Source organism: Tupaia chinensis, unplaced genomic scaffold, assembly GCF_000334495.1.
Source record: "Tupaia chinensis unplaced genomic scaffold, TupChi_1.0 Scaffold000547_1, whole genome shotgun sequence".
Lineage (NCBI taxonomy): Eukaryota > Metazoa > Chordata > Mammalia > Scandentia > Tupaiidae > Tupaia > Tupaia belangeri.
The window spans coordinates 51,387-70,252 of record NW_006160059.1 but is presented as its reverse complement, the minus strand read 5'-3'; positions in this window follow the sequence as shown (position 1 = coordinate 70,252).

Genomic DNA, 18,866 nt, shown 5'->3' with positions numbered 1-18,866 from the left:
ACTGAGAATAAATTTTAAAAGTTCTTATCACAAAAAATAAGTATATTAATTCAAACATATACTATATAGTTTATTTTAGCCACTCTATAATATATACATATATGAAAACATAATGTTGTGCACCATAATTATATATAATTTCTACTTTTCAATTCAAAGAACAATTGGGAAAAAGAGAATTGGTTTTCTCATTCATTTTACTGTCTTAAACTTTCTAATTAAGTAATCTTACACTCCCAAGGGGTATGCACATATTTATTAAGAAACATGGGGCATTATTAAAAATAATACCAGAATATAAAGTTAGCTCCAAAATTTTAAAAACTTAATTCAGAATCTATTTTCTAATAAAAAGTTAAAAGTGAAGTATATGTGTGCGTGTGTGTATACACATTATATATATATATATATTCAGGATTTATTCATGATTGATCTAAATATCCTACTTAGATGTTAGAAAAAAATAGTTGAATGTAGCTAAAGAATGCACAAAGAAGAAAATAACAAAAAATAAGATGACAAATTAGTGAAGTAGAAAATTGGCATGTAATATAACACAGTTGACCACAAAGCCATTTTGGTTCTTTGAAAGGCTGATAAAAATAGACAAACCTTCACATATTCATGATTGATCTAAATATCCTACTTAGATGTTAGAAAAAAATAGTTGAATGTAGCTAAAGAATGCACAAAGAAGAAAATAACAAAAAATAAGATGACAAATTAGTGAAGTAGAAAATTGGCATGTAATATAACACAGTTGACCACAAAGCCATTTTGGTTCTTTGAAAGGCTGATAAAAATAGACAAACCTTCACAGGATTAATAGTTATAACAGAGAGAGAACAATTAAACTGGAAATGGAGAGGTAATTATAGATACTACAGAGACTGAACAAATAATAAAGGATCTTATAAACATCTTTATGCAAATAAACTCTGAAAACTTAGATAAACTGGAATATTCAAAGAGTACTACTGTAGCCTCATAACCAGTCCTCCGTAGGCAAGTGATCAGTTTACAACACAAACGTAATCATACTGCTCATCTGCTACTCATCTGCTTAAATACAGACTTCGTTAGTCTACGGAGAAAGTAGAGTTCAGGAATGTCTGCGAGATGCCAAACCGGGCCCTCACATCTTCTCCATTTTCATCGCTCTGTGCTGCCCTTCCTTGCTGCTCTCCTACCATGCTTTTCTCCTTTCCTGTTCCCAAAATGCGCCGAATTTCTTTCTTCCTCAAGATCTCCACCATGGTACCTTTCACCACATTCTCTCTGACAATTCTTACTCACATGTCTAATTGCGCTAAATGTTACTTCCTCAATATATTTCCCCAAATATCTGGGTATTGTGATCTAACCACATTGACAAAACTAATGACTGCAGCTGGTTAGTGACCTGTTGAACTTTTGGTCACAAGGATACAAGTCTGTGTTCACATCTGTCCATTTCCCATGCTCCTCACTCAACACTGCACAACGGACATTGTATAACTGCATTCTTTAACAGTTCTTCCTAGCATTTATTGAAGAAGATCCTGAGTGGATCAGGATGGACAGGGTGGGCCTAAGGCAGCCCTGTGAGGCCTGCAGAGTTTATATTTGGATCATCTAAGCTAGCGTAGCTTTTATAAATCTCTCATTATTTTTAAACCCATGTTTTTTTTTAAATTTATTTATTAATTCACTTTACACTATCACAATACACAAATGAATTTTCTATCCAAAATACACTGTGCATTGTCTCAATCAAGTACATCCACATATATGTTCTCAGCAAATAATTTTCCAATTCTTATGTCCTACATACCTTGCCCTAGGATGGACAGGGTGGGCCTAAGGCAGCCCTGTGAGGCCTGCAGAGTTTATATTTGGATCATCTAAGCTAGCGTAGCTTTTATAAATCTCTCATTATTTTTAAACCCATGTTTTAAGACATGCATACAAATAGATCATGTTATGTTTTCTATTTTCCTTACATTTGAATTTTTTAGGGGAAGGTATATCTTTTTGCTCAATATTGACTTTTGACTTTTATTCCAATTGAATGAAAGAAAGCCAAACAAACCAATTATAAAACAAAAAGTACTGCAACAGTGGTGTAAGTTGCTACATTTTAAAGAGCTCTAATTAAGTATCTATGCCACAATATTATCTAATTTGGGGGCCAGCAGGTGGCAGAGTGGTTGCACTCCCACATGGCTGACCATGGTTTGACTCCTAAATCCAGTGGCTTGAATCTCACACTGGGAATGTGTGCATGCATGCCCAAAATCCTGAGAGTGGAGGAGAAAGGACTGTGGCATGACCATCCCCCCCGGGGCTTACTTACTTTTTCACGCTCTCTTTCTCCCTCTCTGTCTGTCTGTGTGTGTGTATCTGATGAGTGCAAACTCCCTATAGCAAAAATCTCTAAGAAAATATTATCTAATTTACCCTCCTCATCATAAGGACCAAGGACTATATTTGAAAAATGATAGAAATGTTAAAGGAAATTCTTAGCATTTTATTAAACTTATAAAAGTTTTGTTTACAGGGACCAGCAAATCGCATAATTGTTACATTGTTGGACTCCCATATGGTGGACTGTGGTTCAAGTCTTGAAACTCATGCCAGGTGTGTATGTGTGATACCCCAAATCCTGAAAGGATAATGGAGGAGAAGGGATTGTGGTGTGGCCATTCTCCCTGAGGGGTGGTTTCTTGCTTCTATCTCTCCTATGAGTGTACATGCCCTATAGCAAAAATCTTTCTTTATTAAAAGAAAGATTACATCTGTGAGAACAATGAGATTTTTATCTTTAATGTTGTACCCACTTTCCTTTCCTTTCCCTAAGTTTTCTTTCCCTTCCTTTCCCTTTTCTTTTCTCCTCCCTTTCTCTCCTTCCTTTTTTCTCCCATATACCACTTTGTTATTTCCAGAGAATGTATAGTATATGCCAAGATAGTGTTTTCCATTTTGGAAATATCTCTCAAGTAGCTTTTTATTTCAATATGTTTTTAAGTTCATTTATTTGTTTCTTTCATGAGCTAGAAAGAGGAAGAGAGAGAGAGAGAGAGAGAAAATATCCAACAGGATCCTGATACTGCAGTTCACTCCCAGCCTCAGCTGGTCTTGATCATGGACACACATATGCCTGACATACTCGGTTCTCTGAATGCAACCTTACAGCCATTCCTGTGGATCAGCCTCACATAGCCATCCTGTTTTACCACCATGTCACCATCTGAGCCTTCTAATAGTTTTTTTGGGGAGAGATTTTTGCTATAGGGTGCGTGCACTTGCCAGACAGACAGAGAGAGACAGACAGAGAGAGAGCCCGTTTTCCTCTCCCAGCAGGGATGACCACACTGCAATACCTTCTCCCCCGTTTTCCTCTTAGGATCTTGGGCACACATGCACACGCGCCCGGCGTGAGTTTTAAGCCACCGGGTCCAGGACTTGGACCGCGGTTGACTACATGGGAGTCCAGCGACATAGCCATTACGCTAACTGCTGGTCCTCCCTTTAATAGTTGTTATAACAAGGTAAGCAAAACATAATTCATATTTACTTTACCAGAAATATGACAATAATATGTTAAAACCTTTAGATGTTTTATGCTGACCTTTTTTTTAAAGAAAGTAAATAAACACATCAAAACATAAAAGAAGCATTTTAATCTATTTTTAAAATGTTCTTTTTTTGTATCAGAATATTTGCTTGCTGGCTATCATGAACTTAAATATAAACGTTTTAAGCCTCAGAGTTGTTACAGAAGTAATGCATGCTTGCAGGGTAACAAATGCGGAAGGACAGTGATGTCAAAGGCCAAGTCTCATACACAACCTTCAGTATCTGAGTTTTCCCCTTACTCATGACATTATGTAATACAGAGTGTGGTGAAGAGATAGGCAGGTTGACATTCTTGTGACAAGTTCACCATATTCCACCAGGTCTTGATAAACATAATGTCCTATTTTAAACAGTTCATTACATTGTAAGTTGACTTTTTTTTTTTAATATGTGCAATAAGGATACAAATACTTTCTGAGATGTAAGATTGGTTATAATAGAGTCATCTACCTAGGGTACCAATGCATTCATTTTCAGTTTTGAGAACAAACAGGTGCACAGAAAGATCTCCAATAATAGCTTTGATCTCTTTAGCAAGTACTTGGCTCTATGTCCATATACATACATTATCCCAGATGTAATTTAGAACAAGCTGAATTTAGGCACGTGAATGTGAATCTGCCCTGTTACTAGCTGGCTTAGTGACTTTGAACACTAAGACTTTTTCTTTACATCTAATAAATAAGATAGTTGGACAAAAAGTGTTTAAGTACCTCAAAAATTCAAAGCGGTTATTATAAATGTTATGGAATGGACCAGCCAGTAGTGTAGTGGTTAAGGTAGCTGGATTCCACAAGGCTGACCACACAGTTCAAGTTTTGGGCCCAACGACTTAAAAAACATACCAGATGCATGTGTGTGCATGCCCAAAATCCTGAGAGAAGGACAGAAGAGCAAAGTTTGTAGTGTGACCGTGTCCCTACATATATTTCCTTGCTTTCTCTTGCTTTCCCTCCCTCTGTCTTTTCTAGTGAACAAACATACTCGCCCTATAGCAAACTTAAAAATAATAATAATGATGATGAAAAAAGTTGTGGAAAATAATCTTATCAGTAAAACAGAGATACTGAAGTTTAGGAAGATTATTAATTACCAGACAGTCAAATGGTCATTTATATGATTATTTAAAATTAATTCAGAACACACTTAGAGCAGTTGATAAGATAAACTTTTGTAAAAGCATAGACATTTATAACCTGACTAACTTGTCTAGATCACAGGAACTGTCAAGTTCTATACAGGTGGATGATATCATTTTGGTTACTATAAATATTAATTCTGACTTTAGCATTATACAGTGGGATAAATCTTGAAAAGGATAGTCAAAGAGTAAATGCTGTTACAGGTGAGATTAGCAGTGGCTCAGATTTAGAAACCAAGTCATAGCACAGAAAGAGGAGATTACCTTAGTCCTTGGGTCAGTTTTATCTACATGATGTTCATTATAGGCAGGACCTTCTTCCATTATGGTATTGCCACCAGGAACTGATGTTATCATCTGTTAACAGTTAATGAGTGTTTACTGTGTATCAGGCACTGTGCTAGACACATTGCATTAAACCACAAAAACTCAATGGGCCATTTTTCTTTTCTTTTTCAGTGCCAAAGAACATGTATGCATACACACAAGACACACACACACACACACACACACACACACACACACACACACAGATAGAGAGTGAAAATAGCACCTCCCAACAGGACTTGGTCATACTACAATCCCTTTTCTTCCAGTTCACCATCCTATCATCCTGGGCTTGACAGCTCGCCCAGCATGTTTTTCAAGCTGGGACTTAAAACATAATGGTCCTATGAGATCCAACTTCCTCTGAGCAGCACTGAAGTGTATAGCTCAGTAACATTAAGCACATTCACATTGTTGTACTACCAGTGTCCAGAAGTCTTTATCTTCCAAATCTGAAAATCTCTATTTCCCATTAAATAACTCCCCATTCTACATCTGTATCTGTAGGTGAAATTGTGTAGTATATGCTGTTTTTATGTGTATGTGAAGAGTTTCCTTCACTTAGCACAATGTCTTCAAGGTACATCTATGCCATAGCTTGCATCAAAATTTCTTCTTTTTTGTTTTGTTTTTAGAGAGATTTTTGCTACAGTGTGTGTGTGCTCACCAGAGAGACGGAGGGATAGAAAGTGAGAAACCACACCTCATAGAAGATAGCCAAACTGCAATACTTTCTCCTTCATTCTTGGGATCTTGGGTATACGTGCACATGCACCTGGTGTGAGTTTTAAACCGCTGGGTCTGGGATGCAAACCATGGTCACCTGTGTGGGAATTCACCCACATAACCATTACACCATCTGCTGGTCCCAAAATTACTTTTCTTTATAAGGCAGAATTGTATTCCATTGTATGTATATCCCACATTTTATTTATTTGTTTATTCATCTTGCATTGCTTCTGCCTTGTGGCTTTTGAGAATAATGCTGCTAAGAACATGGAACTGCCAATATCTCTTTAACACTTTGCTTTCTTTTGGGTATATACCCAGAAGTAGAATTGCTGAATCATATGGTAATTTTATTTTTCACTTTTTGATGTACTTCCATACTCTTCTCCATAGTGACGGTACCATTTACATTGCTACCAACAGTACACATAAATTCCAATTTCGCCACATCCTCCCTGAAACTTACCTTTAATTTTTGCTTTTTTGTTTTTACTTATTGTAATTTATAATTTACATATAATCATTACACATCTTTGTAGGGTACAGAATGGTCTTTAGAATCAGGTATACAGTATATAAGAAACAAATTGGGGATACTAATATATTTACCACCTTCAATATTTAACATTATGTTGTAGACATTTGGAACTGACTCTACCGGTTATTCCGAAAGTATGTATGAATTTTCTATGATGTTCTTTAGTATGAAATACAGTTCTAAAGAAAAACAAATTGATTTAAAAATCTGGCAGCAAAAAGTCTTACAGCCTTAAAGTCTCCTTAGAGGATACATTTTTAAAAACAAAGATAATCTTAACATAGCCAATGAAAGAATAATTTGTAATTTCCATATAGAGGAAATTATGGAAATTTATAGGAGTTAGGAGTTTATAATCTGAAAAGGTCTGTGGTATCATTAGTATATATATAGAGAGGTATAATTGTTCATAGTAACAGCTCATTAGGAAGAAACAGAGAAAACTTTAACTCAGTCTCTGTGAGTCCTTGTGAAACCATAGTACTGTGCTGTATATAAAGAAGTAAGTCTTCAAAAAAGCAAAAATAAAGCAAAATTGAATATATGTCTGAAAGTGAAGACATGGTAAAGTCAGATATTTGATCATTTATAGGCTTTACAACATTCTTAGTTTTCACTTTCTTTAAATTCATTCCAAAGAAAGACTCAACTGTTTGTACCATTTAGGGCTTTTCCTCTGCTATCTAGTTTTATACAATGATTATAAAAATACTATAAATGTTTTATAATAAAAATAATTATAAAATCATAATTATGATGCTTATAATAAACATACAAATTGAACTTGTGGAGACACCTATCAAATAACTGGTTAATTTGTATTTAAAACTGCCTGGATGTAGAATAGTTGAATCTGTATTTTTAGCCTTTTAGTAGGGAAATTTAATCCTGTTATTCAATGTTATTATTGACATATATATATATTTACTCTTTTTTTCTAGTTGTTTTGTATTCTCTTCTATTTATCTCCTTTTAGTTTTTAGAGTGTAGTATTTCAGTAAATATTTCTTGAAGAGCTGGTTTAATTTTGGTAAATTATTTCAACATTTGTTTATCGAGGAATTATTTTAATTCTCCTTTCCATTTGAGAGATAATTTTCCAGATACAGTACTTTGGCTGAAATTGTTTTTCTTTCAGCATTTAAATATGTCTTCCCAGTTTGTCCTCATTTGCTTTGTATCAGTTGGAAGGTCTGAAGTCAGTCTAATGGAGTAACCTTTGTAAGTAACTTGGCATTTCTCTCTTACCATTTTTAGAATATTATCTATCTAATATTTATCAATTTGGCTATGATGTGCCTTGGAGGGAATGTTCTTTTTTTTTTTTTTAAGAATTATTTATTTATTTAATTCCATTTGATATTATTTTCTAATTTTACCAGACAGAGAGAGAGAGAAAGGAAATACAAGAACCCAAGTCGCCAGGTTGAGGATTCAAACTATGGTGGGCAATGTGGGAATTCAGTGCCTTTACCATGCCACCTGTCAGCCCCCACCTGCTGGCCCCCACCTGCCGGCTCCCACCTGCTGGCCCCCACCTGCCGGCCCCTTGGAGAGAATCTTATGTTACCTCTATTTCATGCCTTTTGTTTGTTTTATTTAGGTTTTTGCCACAGGCCATGTGCATTCAACACAGAGACACAGTGAGAGGAAAATGAAAAGCCGTCTCTGGGGTGATGGCCATGCCACACCACTGCTTCTCCATTCTCCTTCTGGGATTTTTCTTTCTTTTTTTTTTTAGAGAGAGAGAGATTTTTGCTATAGAGCATGCATTGCATGCTAGCTGGAGAAACAGAGACAGAGAAACAGAAAGTGAGAAATCACCCTCCAGGGGGGATGGCCACACCTCAATCCCTTCTCCTCCGCCTTCCTTTTGGGATTATGTGCACACATGCACCTGGCGTGAGTTTTAAATGTGCACACATGTACCTGGCGTGAGTTTTAAGCAACTGGGTCCAGGACTGAAACTGTGGTTAAGGATGTGGTAGTCTAGCAACTATTACGCAATCTGCTGGTCCTCCTGGGATGTGGGGCATGCACACACACATGCTTGGCATGATTTTCAGGCCACCAAGTCCAGGACTTGAACCATGGTTAACCATGTGGGAGTCCAATGTCTGCTTAGCTACCACACCACCTACTGGCCCAGATTTGGTGTTCTTTGTCTTTCCTGGGTTTGGACATCCACATACCTCTCTAAATTTGGAATGTTTTTAGGTAATATATATTGAAAGAAATTTTCTGTGCCTTTTCCTGTCTCTTCACCTTCTAGAATAACTATTATGCAAATTTGGCCATTTAATGGTGTCTAAGATTTCCCGTATGTTGTCCTGATTTTAATGCTTATTCTTCTATTCTTTTAGTTGCTTGGACTAAATTGGAGGTTGTGTGTTTTAGGTCAAAGATTCTTTCTTTTGCATGGTCTAATCTACTGTTGATTATTTCAAGTGAGATTTTGATTTCCTATATTGTATTCTGTATTTCCAGAAGTTCTGTTTGATTCTTTTCCAGTTTGTGTGTCTCTCTATGGAGTTCCTTCTTCAAGTCATGGAATGATTGTCTCATTTTCTGGAATTTGTTGTCTTTTTTCTCTCACATCTCATTGAGTCTTATTTCAATTCATATTTTGAAATCTTTTTCTGACATCTCTGTTATCTCTTGTGGTTTTATCCATTGTTGGTGAAGAGTAATTATGTTCCCTTGTCGGTGGAAGTATTTCCTGGTTTTCCTTTATTTCTGTGTCTCTACTTTGATTTTTAGTCATCTGGTTATGTATTCAATTCTTCCTTCTTCTATGGAGTTTGTTTCTGTAACTGTGTGTTCGTGCCCTTCCCTGTGGTGTGTGTTCGCTTTGTGCCAGTTTCCTGCCACTACTGTGGGTGGGAGTATGAAATTCACAAAAAGCACTTCGGGTTCATATTTTCGGAGGGGAGCTTCTCTCCTTTTACTGCTAGAGTGGTTTTGAGGAGACAAACCCTCCAAAGTCTACCATCTTCAGATGATTAATTCCTATACATCCTTACCTTTCTTTTCCCAGTGTGGATGGAAGTCGAACTGGATGTAAGGTGGCAGAATACTTTGCACGGTGCTGTGCACCAAGCAGGCTGGAATTGGGCTAGAAATTAGTGCTGTACCACTAACTATGACACAGTAGGTTCAGTCTTCAGTTTAGATCAGTGGACTCCAGAACATGTGTTCCCATTCCCTCCACCACTCTGTCTCTTAACTGTGTTATTTTGTCTTCTTTGCTATACCTGAAATTTCTTTCCACCTCCAGTTTTCATCTTCAAACATGAATTTCTACTTTATACAACTCCTGCTGTTTTTAATAAGTTAGCAATTTTGAGATAAAAAGTCAGTGTACTTTACCGCTGGCGCATTCCTGTAAGAAATATAGTTACTTTGCTATAGACACCCATCTTCATGTACCGGGAGTTTGGTTCTGGTTCTCTGACTTTAATGAGTTTTGGGGGATCAAGAAATGGCATAATCATTACATTGGTGGATTCCCACATAGTGAACCGTCATTCCAGTCCCACACCTGATGGTTTAAAACTCATGCCAGGTGCATGTGCATGCATGCCCGAAGTCCTGAGAGGAGAATGGAGGAGAAGGGATTGTGGCATGGCCATCCCCTCTGGGGGGGGGATTTCTTGCTTTCTGTCTCTCTATCTCTCTCTCTGTCACTCCAGTGAGCAAACACACCTATAGCAAAAAATCTCTCTCTAGAAAAACAAATACATATGAGTTTTGAAAAAATATATATAAAATATATAATATATACATATACATGTACTTGAAAGCTGTATAACTTTGGAGTATAAACTAATTTTTATTTTAATACTTGTCTTACCCTGTATCAGTGATATTTAACATTTTGGAACAATACAGTATCTTTCAAGAAGTTGGGGCCACCATGTGGCATGGTGGTTAAGGGTGCTAGACTCCCACACATGGTTCTAGTCCCAGATCTCTAGTCTTACTCTCTTTCTCTCTCTGTGTGTGTGTGTGTGTGTCTTGAAGTATTAAAAATAACGATAATAAATTTTTTAAAAGTTGATTAAGCTATGCAGTATCTATGTAAAAAAGAAATAAATAATCATACATAAACAGAATTTTCTTAGTTCAGGAAGCTAGAATTCCTGGAGCCCTTCCTTGTGACACTGGTTAAAAATACCTGATTCATTGCTCAAGCTTTACTTACCTACTTGCAGAAGTTGGGTGATGCTGTAAACTTATTAATATTATATTAGTCTCTGAAAGACATTTAAACAATGAATAAGTAAGTGGAATAAAGGGCAATATATAATTTGAAAGGCCCCTTAGCACCTTTCTTCCATTAGTCTTTGACCTTTCTTTACCTCCCTTCTTTACAGCTGGCTTGCTTTACTGAGTCACTGTAGTTAAATGGGCCCAGCTCTAATTGTGTCTGAAAGTAAAGGTCAGAGCCTATCCCTGAATTTGCTATATTTGTCCTAATATCTCTGGAAGGAAACAAAAGATCTGCTGTAGTTAAAGAAGGGTCAAGACAGAAAAGTTAAAGATTAAATCAGAACGCAATCATTAATTTTAAAATAATTGCTGTGGAGACCCTTTGAACTCTGAGCCATTAAAGTAGACCTTGGGTACATCATTCCTAAGGCCAAATCTCTCTCTGGAATGAGTGAGTAAGAATAGTATTTGTTTTCATTCAATTTGGATTTCATGTCATACTCTTGGCAAAATACTTTAACTTTTATTAAATTCTCAAGAAAATATGAATGCCACATTTTAGATCTATGGCACACCAAAAATGTTATTATGTACATTAGGTGAAACCAAGGATGCAGAATGACAGACTCACAGAAATATTTTTAGCTAATTAAATGGTTTCTTGGTTTTGTGTTTGCTATTTGGTTATATGAACACAACTCCACTTTAGATTGTTTCATTAAAGGTAAGTGATTTAAGAGTTTTTCCATTTCTATAAAATGTGCATAAATCAGTGTTTCTGAGCAAGTAAAGCATACACTTAATGATACATTGATTTAATTTTTCACTGCTAGCTTCTTTTTAAGAAATATCTTTAATTGAATAATATTATTCTCAAGAGGCTAGTCTTAGCTCCTTGAAGTTGTGCATAATATATGTCGACTTGTATGTTTGGCCATAAAATATAATTATTAGTGTGAAATAATTAGATTTGACACCCACTTTGGGGGTCTTTCAACTAATGTAATGTGAAAATTACCTTTCTTATTATTGACCTTACTCCATACTGCTTCAAATGGATGCTAAATATAGTTGTCATTCAAAAAGAAATTGTCAACTACGTTGAAAGTTTATTTGCTGTTTGTATCAGCAATATTTGATTTGTTTTACTATGTGAGGTGGATGTTGCTACTTCATATTGACTATGCTAGCAGGTGAAGTATTATTTGTAAAGTAATCAGATTCAACATCAGATCTGTAGTGGACTTGAGTGCTTTCTCTTAAGATTTAAACATACTTAGAAAATTTGAGAATATGATATAACTCTGTAGAGTCTCACAATACAGAACCTATGTGAATGCTTTGGTCTGTAATTCCTATTCTTTACATGGCCATATGGTATCAGGAAGAAATGAAATTATGTAATAAAAATTTTGTAAATAGATCATTAATCTATTCAACTAGTAGAAATGTAGTTTTGATGAAATTGGAAATAATTTGGGCTGCTTTTACATAATCTAATAAATGCCTTTTTCTTTAGACTCCTTGGGGATTGCTTCCATTTTCCTATCGGTAAAATGGCATTTTCTTTTCTTTTTTCTTTTTTTTTTTACATTTAATCACTATACATCACTTAGCTTGTAAGCTGAATTTACCCAACACAAATACACTTTCCACCAGTCCAGTTGAAAATACTGTACATGTTATCATCAGCAGATAATAATCCATTTCTGTGTCATAAGCGTCCTACCTCTCTAATTTCCTCCTTAATTTTTTTCCTTACACTTCCCTCCTTCTCCCACTCTCTTCCCACTCTGTCTCCAGTATCTATAACCATAAAATGGCATTTTCTATGTAGTTTATGGTGGTCAATGCAACTAAAGATGTAAAACCAAGTTTCTTACTAAATCACTTTGAAACCTGAGATGAAAGCTATTTCAGAAGTTTAAATTGGCATTAAATATCCATCAAGGTTTAAATTGACTATAGGACCCACTTCCTTACTTGCTCATGTGTGAACTTTGATCCTCCCAGATGAAAGGCTAGTGAAGTAAATGTGTGATAACCTCTTGGTTTCCTCCCCACTCCATTCTCTCTTTTATGTTTCGATGTCGGTTCAGATTCTCTCTTTTATGTTTCGATGTCTGTTCAGCAAATGAGCCCAGAACTTTAAAATATCTTGAGACAGGATATATCATTAGCACTGTATCACATTAGAATCTTGAATGTTTCAATGCATTTTTAGATAAGATGATTGATTAATCAGAGTATGACAATTTCAAGGTCATAACCTAAAAATACAGATACATATAGTTTATCACATCTAGAAACATCTTGGGAGAATTTATTTTTAATGGTCAAATCTTATTATAGGGTTTGTTTTCAACTTTAACATATTTTAAAATAAAGCAGTTAAAATTTCAATGAAATTCTTATATGTATTTAAGTATAGAAGAGAAGAAGCCTGCCATACATATTTTCCCAGGTGTCATTCAGGTAGTGCAAGACTTGGGAACCTTTAATACATACAAGGTGTTCATTTAAGTGGCCTCTCAGTGACCTTTCATGGTGGGTATAAGTTTGAGTTGAGGAAAAAAGAGCTGCATGGCTTAGCTATGACATGAATCTGAGTTGTTTTGCTCTTTGCTACCATCAGGCTTTCATTTCCAGAGCATGCGGTATGTGTGCTCTGTAGGACTTTCTTGTGCTGACACAACTTGCTGTCTAAGGATTTTAGGTAAAGAGAAGCTGAGTAATTTTGGATTTCATGTCCATTTGATTCTAGGAAAGATATATAAATATGGCTGATCAAATGAAGCACAAAGCTCAGTGAAAAATCTCATTTTAAAGAAAAGAATTAATAGTTTTATGTTTAATAGCATAATGTCTTTAATGGCTTTGCTTTGAGTTGAATAAACCCCTGTTATTTTGATGAATCATTAGAGAACTGACCTGTTCTTTCTGGTCTTTATCGATTGCGCTTTCTTTTCTCAGAGACATTATGAGTGTGAAGACAGATCAAAAAGGGAATTCTGTAATTGGTTTAAAGACGATATTATAGCTATGTCAGTCAAAACATCAAAACAATGCTTATTGAAGTCCTTTATGTTGGGCACTTGTATATATATTAATTATTTCAGTTGAGCAGTATTTTGAAGTTGGAAGTTTTTAACTGCATTACAATATGCATACTAAGACCTGAAAAGAATATAAGACTTCTTATAGCTGCACAGGTAGGGAGCATCAGAGGTCTTTATGTTTTTGAATGACTTGGTTTCTAGGTTCTAAGATTTTGTAATACATCCAACTTCAAATGACTCACATAGTAATTACAAAAAATTGATATGCTGGCAGCAAATTCATGAATAACAAAAATTGCATAGCTTATTTATCCAGCATTTATAAGAAGAATGTATACTGAGCTTATAAAACATGTTAACATTTCTTACAAGACATTAAGGTTGTTTTTGTCAATATTGCTATTGAAAAATTCAAGCTTTCTACTCCTCATCCCATAAAATGGCTTCTTATATATCAGATATCAATATAACAAAGGGAGAATTTAGCTATTAGTTCTATTTCTATTGCTTTCACCTCTATTTTTTTCTTAAAAAAAAAGAAAAGATCTATGACTATCGGCAAGTTTAGGTTTAGTTTGAAACTTCTGCAGTCTAGGTTTTCTGGACCTTTATTTGTGATGTCCCAACAATGAAACCACACACATGCTCTACATTCTGTTTTACTTCCATTAAAGGTCATGGATGCAGCCTGCTTTGGATTGTCTTCTGAGGGGTGGTCCTTCATTATGTTTCATTTACCCTCAGTTACTTAAAATAGATTTACCATATGTGTTCCTAGGTAACATTGTTCTAAGACAGTGGTTCTCCACCTCTGATACCCAGACTAATAGCATCAGCATCTTCAGAACCAGAAACATGGACTTGGAGATGAGCAATCTGTTCTTAAATGCCTTCTGGCAATTCTAAGGCACACTAAAGTTTGAGAACTCTTGTACTAGGGATATACCAAAGTGATCAGGAACGTTGCAAACAGGTGTTTCTGCAGCATGTAACACTAAGCTTCCGTGTAATATTGCTGGCCTGTTGGATACACTTTGTTTCCGAATGCTTATTTCTTCTACTAAGAAAGGGTTATGTATTCTGATATAAAGAGAAAAGGTGAAACTACTCTGTTAAAGGGGGAAAATAAGACAAACAATTAGAAAAGAATGGATCTCCTAACCAAATCCTAAATTTTCCTTCTACTCTATCCTATTCCCCTATATATTCTTTCAATATAACATTATTTATTCTCTCAGTTAGAGCTGGATGTACTCATTTGTATTATTTTTATCTCCTTGTTATCCACATCATTAATCTTTAACTTACTTGAGACCATTCTTATTTTCCAAAAATCATTTGGTGACTAGATCATTGCTCTTCCACTTTAACTGATTAGGTACCTCTAGATTTTTAAACCTGATACATTTTATATGGACAGGTGTCACTGAAATATTGATCTGATTCTCTTGTTCTTCTGTGAATAAAAACGAGACTAAACAAAACAGTTGTTTTCCTCGTAAAAGCACATGTCCTCACCTGGCTAAGATTTCTCTGTAGTGTAGTTGTAGTCTATCTTTTCTTTCTATCCCCCACTTTTTTTAACCTTGTTGGTTAGTTATATTGAGATTTGATAACACACCCTGTTTTGTTATGATACTTTCCTGTTTTGAAGTTATTAGCCATCCTTTATTTACCCTAGTATGTGTGATCTCACAGAATATAGTCATCTAGTAGAACTGTTAAATTCATTCACATTTTCTTAATATGAAAATAATTATACATAAGTCTTCTGAAAGCATACAGAAGGAAGTAACAGTACATTTGTATTGCTTCAATATTAATGACCCTATTTCATTATTCCTTTGAATCTTTTTATAGTTGTAACTGTATTGTATATATAGTTTCATGCAGCATGTTTCATAGAAACCATCATGCCATTAAAAACTTCACTTTGGGGACCAGCAGTTGGTGTAGTGGTTACATTGCTGGACTTCCATGTAGTCAACAGTGGTTCGAGTCCTGGATCCAGTGACTTAAAACTCATGGCAGGTACATGTGCATGCATGTCCAAGATCCTGAGAGGAGGACAAAGAAGGGATTGCAGTGTGACCATTCCTCCTATGGGGTGATTTCTCGCTTTCTGTCTCTCTGTGGGCGAGTGCATGCACTCTATACCAAAAATCTCTCTAAAAAATTCAAACAAACAAAAGCAAAAAAAAAAACAAAAAACAAAAACAAAAACAAAAAACAAAAAACCCTTACTTTTGAATAATTCTATTGACTTCACAATAGCCTAACAAGAATGTTCTATAGTTCATTTAATAGTTGCCTTTTTTTTTATTTTGAATTTGCTAAAGGGTGCATAAGCTCACCAAAAGAAGACAGAAAGACATTCTTGGAGGATGGCCATGCTAAATCTCTTCTCCTCCATTTCTGCCTCCTTTTGGGACTTTGGCATGCAGGCATATTTATCTGGAGTGTGTTTTAAAGCTGCCATGTCCAGGACTTGAACCACACAGTCAGCCTTGTGGGATCCACCTACCTTAGTCATTATGCCACAGGTTGACCCAATAGTTACCTTGTGATGGAACATGTAAGCTACCGCAGGCTATGTCACTGAAGAGAAAGGTTACCATTATAAATATTGTATAAAGAACATCTTTGTGTATCAGCAATTTATTCATATTTTAGGTTTTAAAATAAATTCTTAGAAGTGAAGTTTTATAGTTTAATTTTATATATGTATAAATAAAGTTGCTTTTAATGTACCAGTGGAAAGAAACTATACTTTATATTATAATAAATGTATTTCAAGTCTTCTGTTTGATCATTTTTATATGAGGTGGGTTTTATATGTGTGTGTGTGTGTGTGTGTGTGTGTGTATTTATAGGTATTTTTCCAGTAATATTTCTTATAAACATTCTTCCATGTCATTAAAGTTTATATAAATAATTGAGATCTAGCGTAATATTTCATATAAAGATGTAAGCATTTAATCATTTAATTGCTTAATATATAGTCATTTAAAGAAGTCTATTAAAATTATCCCTTATGAAAATCTTTGAACAAATATAAATTTCACTTTTTTCATTATTTCTTAATTTTCTAGAATTGCATTAAACGGTATGAACATAAATTAAAGCTCTTAAAACATTTTGCTCAAATTGTTACCAGAATAGTTTGCCAATATACACCCTTAACACTTTGTGAGAATGCTTGATTCAATGCTTCTTTTAAGCATTGAAGATTATATTTTTAATCATTGCTAAATTTACATGGCAAAGTGATGTTTTGTTCTAATTTGCATTTCTTTGATTAGTCATGTTTGAATTTTTCATACTTATTAGTTATTTGTAGTCCTTTTAGGAATTTTTTGTACATTGTTGCCTATTTCTAAATTGTGGCTGTACAGTTTTTATTTATTGTTAAATATATTAATTCTTTGTCTATTAAAATTATCTTTGGGACCAGCAGTTAGCATAATGGCTATGTCGCTGGAGTCCCACGTAGTTGACCGCAGTTCGCATCCCAGACCTGGTGGCTTAAAACTCACGCCGGGCACGTGTGCGTGCGTGCCCAAGATCCCGAGAGGAGAAAGGAGGAGAAGGGATTACGGCATGGCCATCCCCCCTGGGAGACGATTTCTCGCTTTCTGTCTCTCTGTCTCTCTCTGTCTTCTGGCAAGAGCACGTGCCGTATAGCAAAAAAATCTTTCCAAAAAAAATATTTTCAAAAATTATGAGAATTATTTTTAAGTTTCTGCATATTTTAAGGAACTGGTTCTTCAAAATTAGTGAGTGCTATAATTTAGATTTGAAGAATCTGCTCATGATCCAAAGAGTAGATCATTGAGAAGAAATTTTATTTTACTTTATTGATAGTACAGAGTCTTTGAATTCCCTGGAACAAGATATAAAGCACAATAGGATTTATATATATTACAAAGAACAAACAGTGTTAGGAATGTATTATTGAGAGGGGATGGTCATGTCTGGAAAAGGAACTGGACATTTAGGAAGCTGATTCATAATGTGGGTAAGATTCCCATTTCCTTACCATATACAAGAGGAAACTGAAAAGAATCAAGATGCATACCCAGCCAAGATGCCTAGGTCTTTTGTTTTCTCTCTTCTTCTTTTTTAAATTTTGCCAGAGACCACATTGTCTCACTGGGAATAGAGAGAGAGACACAGAGGGGGAAAGCGAGAAGTTCCTGTCCATGGGGTAGATACTTTTCAATCCCTTCTTCTCCATTTCTTCCTCCTTTTAGGACTTTGGGCATGCAGATGCACATGCATATAGTCAGCACGTGTTTCAAGCTATCTGGTCTAGGATGCAAGGTGTGAAATCAGTCATGCAGGAGCCACATGCCACCACTATGCCTAGGCTGGCCTGATTGATAGATCACTGATAGACAGTGGTGACAAGATTATTTCTGGCTTCCAGAAATTTCTTATACTTGAAAATTTCTATATTAAAAAACTAAAAATGTTTAGGAATTTGAGTTTCACGCTGTCAATTCTTTAACGATTCCTGTGGCAATTTTTACGATCCTTTTTAGCAATGGAAATTCCATGATTAAGCTAATTTAATAATGCTTATTACATATTTCACTAGCTACTACGTCATAAAATGTAGTTTTATGTTTTGTATTTGATCCTTTACATCTTGGCTATATGCATGTTGTAAGAATTTAAAGTACTTTCTTTTTATTCTAAGAGTTAACCAATTATCTGGAGGCAGGGATACTTAACTGCCTTTGTGAGACAAACTGTGATTTAACAGACTATACTTCATTATCATTCATTTTAATTTTCTTGTTCAGTCATTTTATAGGAAGCTTACAAAGCAAGCTTACAAAGTAAGAGAATATTTATTCTCTCTAGACTACATTTGTATATTTATAGGTAAGAAGAAGAAACAGACAAAACTGAATATTGAATCTTTATTTACTGTTTTCCCATTTTTAAATATTTTCAATAAAATTATCTCTAAGAAAAGAACAAAAAATTCAGAGTAGGACATCTGAATGTGTCTTGCTTTAATGTCTCAGGAAAGTAATTTCTCGTGAATTTTTTTTATAGCAACTGGGTTAGAGGAAGCGCTGACCAGAATTACACCCCGCTGCCATCCCACATACACACTCACAACTGAAATCCACAGACGAGACTGTAAACACACCTCAGACCTGCTTTATCAAGAGAAAAAGAGTCAAGGACTAGATTTTTGCAGTGAGAAGAAGCCTGTGGGAATTCTACT